The sequence below is a fragment of the Eretmochelys imbricata genome, chromosome 16, assembly GCF_965152235.1.
Source record: "Eretmochelys imbricata isolate rEreImb1 chromosome 16, rEreImb1.hap1, whole genome shotgun sequence".
Classification (NCBI taxonomy): Eukaryota; Metazoa; Chordata; order Testudines; family Cheloniidae; genus Eretmochelys; species Eretmochelys imbricata.
The window spans coordinates 27,138,003-27,144,757 of record NC_135587.1 but is presented as its reverse complement, the minus strand read 5'-3'; positions in this window follow the sequence as shown (position 1 = coordinate 27,144,757).

Below are 6,755 nucleotides of genomic sequence, written 5' to 3'. Positions count from 1 at the left end.
GGCGGGCGGTGGCTGAGGCGGGCGGCTGGGGACAGCATGGGCCGGGGCGGGCGGTGGCTGGGGCGGGCAGCTGGGGACAGCATGGGCCGGGGCGGGCGGTGGCTGGGGCGGCGGGCGGTTGGGGTCAGCATGGGCCGGGGCTGGCGGTGGCTGGGGCGGCGGGCGGCTGGGGACAGCATGGGCCGGGGCGGGCGGTGGCTGGGGCGGCGGGCGGCTGGGGACAGTATGGGCCGGGGCGGGCGGTGGCTGGGGCGGGCGGCTGGGGACAGCATGGGCCGGGGCGGGCGGTGGCTGGGCCGGCGGGCGGTTGGGGTCAGCATGGGCCGGGGCTGGCGGTGGCTGGGGCGGCGGGTCGTTGGGGTCAGCATGGGCCGGGGTGGGCGGTGGCTGGGGCGGCGGGTGGCTGGGGACAGCATGGGCTGGGGCGGGCGGTGGCTGGGGCGGCGGGTGGCTGGGGACAGCATGGGCTGGGGCGGGCGGTGGCTGGGGCTGCGGGTGACTGGGGACAGCATGGGCCGGGGCGGGCGGTGGCTGGGGCGGCGGGCGGCTGGGGACAGCATGGGGCGGGCGGTGGCTGGGGCGGGCGGCTGGGGACAGAATGGGCCGGGGCAGGCGGTGGCTGGGGCGGCGGGCGGCTGGGAGAGCATGGGCTGGGGCGGGCGGTGGCTGGGGCGGCGGGCGGCTGGGGACAGTATGGGCCGGGGCGGGCGGTGGCTGAGGCGGGCGGCTGGGGACAGCATGGGCCGGGGCGGGCGGTGGCTGGGGCGGGCGGCTGGGGACAGCATGGGCCGGGGCGGGCGGTGGCTGGGGCGGCGGGCGGTTGGGGTCAGCATGGGCCGGGGCTGGCGGTGGCTGGGGCGGCGGGCGGCTGGGGACAGCATGGGCCGGGGCGGGCGGTGGCTGGGGCGGCGGGCGGCTGTGGACAGTATGGGCCGGGGCGGGCGGTGGCTGGGGTGGCGGGCGGCTGGGGACAGCATGGGCCGGGGCGGGCGGTGGCTGGGGCGGCGGGCGGTTGGGGTCAGCATGGGCCGGGGCTGGCGGTGGCTGGGGCGGTGGGTGGTTGGGGACAGTATGGGTTGGGGCGGGCGGCGGCTGGGCTCCGTGTTAGCTGGAGCAGAGGTTTGACCCACTGTTCTGATTCCTGCACCTCTGTTCGCTTATTGCGCATTCGGTGCGAGGAGCGCCTGGCTCTCAGAGACCCTGTACGGGCTTTGCAGGCCAGGGTGGCGGAACTGGAGGAGTTAAGGGAGGCAAAGTGGTGTGTTGATGAGGCTTTCTGGGACACTGGAGGTGGGACAAATCTACCCGTCAGACAGCCCCTGCACTGCTAAGGAGGATGAAAGGCCCAGAGAAGGAGAGCAGTCAACGGGAGCAGAGGGACACCTTCCCATATTTGGGACCCTCCTTCCAGATGATGTTGGCGTATCCTCTCACACTGAGGTTACCTCTCCAGCGGTTAGGAAAAGGCAGGTGTTAGTAATGGGAGATTCGATCATTAGAAACCTAGATAGCTGGGTTTGTGATGACTGGGAGAACCGTATGGTGAGTTGTCTGCCTGGTGCGAAAGTTGCAGATCTCTCGAGGCATCTAGATACTTATGTGTAGTGCTGGGGAGGAGCTGGTGGTTATGGTACATGTAGGTACCAATGACCTAGTGAAGGGTAGGAGAGACGTCCTGGAGGCCAAATTTAGGCTGCTAGGAAAGAGACTGAAATCCAGGACCTCTATGGTGGCATTCTCAGAGCGGGGCGGGGGGTGGGGGGGGCCTTTTGTAATGATAATCAAGGTGGGCCATTTCCAGCAGTTGATAAGAACGTCTGAGGAACAGTGTGTGGGGGGGATGATTTCTCTCCCACCCCCTGCTCTCCTGCTGGTATTAGCTTATCTAAAGTGATCACTCTCCTTACAGTATGTATGGTAACACCCACGGTTTCATTTTCTCTGTGTATATAAATCTCCCCACTGCATTTTCCACTGAATGCATCCGCTGAAGTGAGTTGTAGCTCACGAAAGCTTATGCTCAAATAAATTTGTTAGTCTCTAAGGTGCCACAAGTACTCCTTTTCTTTTTGCAAACACAGACTAACACGGCTGCTACTCTGAAACCTGTGGAAGGCAACTAATTTGCATATAAATATACTTAGACTTGTGATGAGAGAAATTCATAGAGAGAATGTTTTATACAGTGTTGTAAGTGACCATAACACTTCAAAACATATAAAAAGGCAAAATATGCTTTTAGGGTTGCAGGGGAAGGAGCATCAGTGGGTACACTGGCTATGTGCAGCCACTGATATGACTCATAACCGTAGTATCTCAGCACCTCTACACTAAAGCCAAGGTCTTTGGGTGAAATTCTGGCCCTATTGACTTCAGTTGGACCAGGATTTCACCCTTAACATCCAGTTTTATCACTGAGCCTGTACATGCATTATGGAACAGAGGTTTGAGTCTACAGGTGATTGTGGAGTTTCCCTTCAGTTTTAGAGTAGATAGCAGAGATGGCAAAGGACAGGCATGCTGAGCTTTGCCCACGCTGGTTTGAGTCATACATACTCAGACCTTTACCTGCTGCTGTAGATTGGCTCTGACAACATATCTGCAGAGCCTGCCAGCTTCCCTTAAGAAGTCTATAAATATATAGTTTTTCCAGAGTGGCTTGCACAAATTGCTGCTGCTGCTTACCCATTTAGAGAATGGAAACAGTATTATTTATCTGACATGATAAACAACTGAGCAACATAACTTTTATACAAATAGTGTCATAATGCATCTGAGAACATTGTAATGTTCATGAACATTCCACACAAAAAAGTCAAAGTATGTCACTGAAGCACTGGAATGGGTTACCAGGTGCAATCTCCATCCTTAGAGGTTTAAAGGCCTGGCTTGACAAAGCCCTGGCTGGGATGATTTAATGGGGGTTGGTCCTGCTATGAGCAGGGGGTTGGACTAGATGACCTCCTGAGGTCTCCTCTAACCCTAATCTTATATGATTCTATGATCACGTAAGGACTGTGGGATACTTTTGGCAGAATCACAGAGAATGAATCCAGTGAGGCTGTGTCTACAATATAAAGCAATGGGGCATGAACCCTGGGTCCCAGCTTGTGACATGGGGCCAGAAAGAGTTAAGCAACTAGCAGGCTAACTGACCCTGATTCAACCTTTAGAGACATATTAGTAGATAGTGTTTGTGTTTTGTGTGTTTACATACATATTGTAGAGGTTGGCAATGTAATCAAACATTCCCCTCTATGCTGTATTCTATTAAGATCTTCTTTTGATCTGTGAATTAACATTTAAATGTACTGATATCACTGTCTTAATTTCTCTTTGAAGTTTGTAGTAAATCACCTGCAAAATGGTGGGAGATAAGACAGTTGCCTTATGTTAATCCATGTACCTAATTGCCAGTGATGCTTACCAAATAGGTTACTTTAAAAGCCTATTGTTCACCCAAGGACTAGTGCTGTCAAGAGGCTGCAAAAATCTCTGTAAAAACTCATGGGACCTGATCCTTTCATCTCTGATCTGTTTAAGCTTTATTTGGGGGAAGTTTGAGTCGTAAGACTGAGATCTCCAGTCCCAACTGGACTGCCCTGATATTGAATATTTGGACATTGGACTATAACTTGATTAACTGATTCTGAAAAGGACTCTTTACAATTCTAAAGTTTACTATCTCTACCACAAAACTGATGTCCACTATGTCTGATCCTTTAGGATTGGTAGAACCTTTTTTTTATATGAACAAGATTTTCAAAAATCATAATATTTGACTTGGCTGTCAGCCTATACCCTTCCTGGTCATACCTGGGTCCCAGCTTGACTCAGACTCTCTGCACCTGTGGGGTCCTGCAACAGTGGAATTTGTATGTAGATAGAAGGGAGGTTAGGCTTGAGCCTGAGTTTACATTGCAGGGCAGACACACAGTTTCTGGCTGTCTAGAAATACACAGCTCAACCATTTGCATTGCAGCCAGAAGGTCTTGTAGAATTGTTCTTATTTAAAAGCAAGTTGCAAGATCTGAGGGGTCAGTAGCTGATTGCTAGAAATCCCTCTACTGGGTTCCTTTTCTCCATTGCATAAGTGGGCCCCTGGCTGTGCCCTCCAGCTCTAAGTAAATGAGTGAGGCCTCAAAATAATCATGTCACAGTGGAGAAGCTAAGTTCAACTCTGCACTGTTGTCCTAAGTGGAAAGCCACTGCTGTGTAACAGTGCACAGCAAGACTCCACCCACTTTATCATTATTTAGATTAGAGAGGATCCAGGTGCTTGTCAGGATTGGAACCCCATTATATTCGGTAGCCTCCATAGTAAGCCAGGCCCCTGCCATCTAACAAAAAAACACATAAGGAATTTGGGGAAACAAAGTCCATTTGATTTAACACTCCTACGCTTGCAGAAAGTGACCCATTCATTATTAAAGGGGTAGAACAAGAACATTGGTTACATAGCTTTGTGTTTCATACTTGTGGCCTATGCATATTGTTTGGTGTGTTGTTATAACTATGTTGGTTCCAGGATACTAGAAAGACAAGGTGGGAAAGATAATATCTTTTACTGGACCAATTTATAATAAAATATATTACCTCACCCACCTTGTCTCTCTTCTGTGCATGTGTCTGTCAATTTTTTGTTTGAAATTAGTTTAAAAGTATCATTTCTTTCACATTTTATTGATCCACTGCTTTAGAAAATAGGTTACTTTAGCTCATGCAGTGCAACTGTTTGTTGGATATTTGCTCTAGAAGTGGCCCAAAGTGCTTTCAAGTCAGCTAATACATGGACATTGTATTTATTATGGGAGATGCTGGCTCATGACCTAAAACAAGCAGTTAGTTGAAGTTTAACCATATACACTGTACTATGGTACTGTAATTATTGCAACTTAAATTAAACAAATGTGGAGTGCTTAAGGTCAGCAGTGTCTCAGTGGCTACAGTCTAGGTGAAGCTAGAATTGTATGCCATAATAAATTTTGTACTCTAGCATTAACCAGCTTTCCGGCTCTGTCCCAGCAAAATAACGATCTTGAAAATAGTTAAATCCAAGATGTCTACATCATTTTACCATGTGCTGAGCATCCTAGGGAATATTTTTGAATTTATGAAAAAAGTATTGTGGATAATGCATGCATATAAACGCCAAGGAAGTTCCCCACATTCCCTACCCGAAGCGTCACTGTGATACCAGAAGGATAGGATCCTTCAATATGAAACTACAAACCAGTGACAAACCTGCTGCACTATAATTTAACATTAAAATTCAGAATCTGTATTTTGATGCATGTCATCCCATTGGTAAGCATAGTAGACCCTTCAGTCTTTGCACTCAAGATAATCTGCCGGTGATTTTGCATTCAGATGCTCTGCATCTGAGAAATCTTCCCCACACTGGTGCTTGGGGGGAGGCCTACCTTGAGATGTATAAGTTTGGGGGCCACCTAGAGCCCGTGGCACATAAATATGCCTGTAACATCAGCCTGGTGCTGACTCATGGTAAGTACTACTAGCTTGACTTTTATTTTTTTGGTCATATGTCAGAATTGCAAAGATCATTCCCTTACCCTCTCTCTTTGACCTTATCACCCCTCTAAAATCCCTCCACTGGCTCCCCATTTTATATCACATCAAACATAAGATGCTGGTCTTCGCTTTCAAGGCCCTTCACAGCCTATTCCCATCCTGCCTATCATCTCTATCAAAATATTGTCTCCCATGTCCAATAGACAAATGATGCCAGCCTCCATCGCACATTTCCTAAATGTTCAAACACCTTTCTGCTTTCTCCCACACTGCCCTCACTTGTAGGACGAGCTCCCTGTAAACGTCCACAAAGCTATCTCATTACCCCCTTAAAACTCTCCTTTGGCCTAGCCATTGCCAAGTTTTTTTAATAGGCACCATGCCACTGTCGTGCTGATACCACTACCTACCATGCTGACAAATATGGTCTCACTGTTTCCATGTTCTCCCCATCTATTTGTTTGTTCCTGTTGTCTCGTCTTATACTTACACTATAAGCTTTTCAGGGCAAGTCCAACTTTTTGTTGTTTTTACATTACCTAGCACAATGGGGTCCTCCCAGTCCATAGCTAGGGCTCCTATGCATTATAGTAGATAGTAACTAACAGTAGACAAAGATGCATTAAGCATTACAAGTCAGTGTTTAGCACATGAACATTTCCCTCTCAAACATGGAAAATTTACACCATACTCACTAAACTAAGGCGAAAGGGGGCAAGAAAAGAGTACTGAGTTCTTCCAGTGAAATTTAAGTTATGCTTGGCAGAAAGCAATGTCCAGTCAGCATGATTAAACAGGTCTCTTTTACATGAAAAGTGAAAACCGCATTTGAGCATAAAAGTTTTCAAAGGCACTTTCATAAATACATGCACTATGCTCCAGTGTCCTTGGCCAAATGGCCCCTCCTCTACACAATGTTCTGGTACAGCTGGGCAGTAGGTTATCACTCTTCACACAAAAAAGATGGCTGCATCTCAGTAGTATAAATATAACCTATGATGCTCTTTAGGATATCTTGAATGGAGAGGTGCTATCATAAGAGGATATCAAATAGCTATTAACTCCCAGATGCTATTACAAGACGTGTACACTACTGGGGTGGGAATTCTGTTTTTATTGAAGGGTTTAATTCTCAACTATTAGTATAGTTACTATTACTGCTTTGCAAAAGGAATTAATATAATAGAATCATTGTGGGGAGGGAGGGTGTTTTTGTTTTGGTT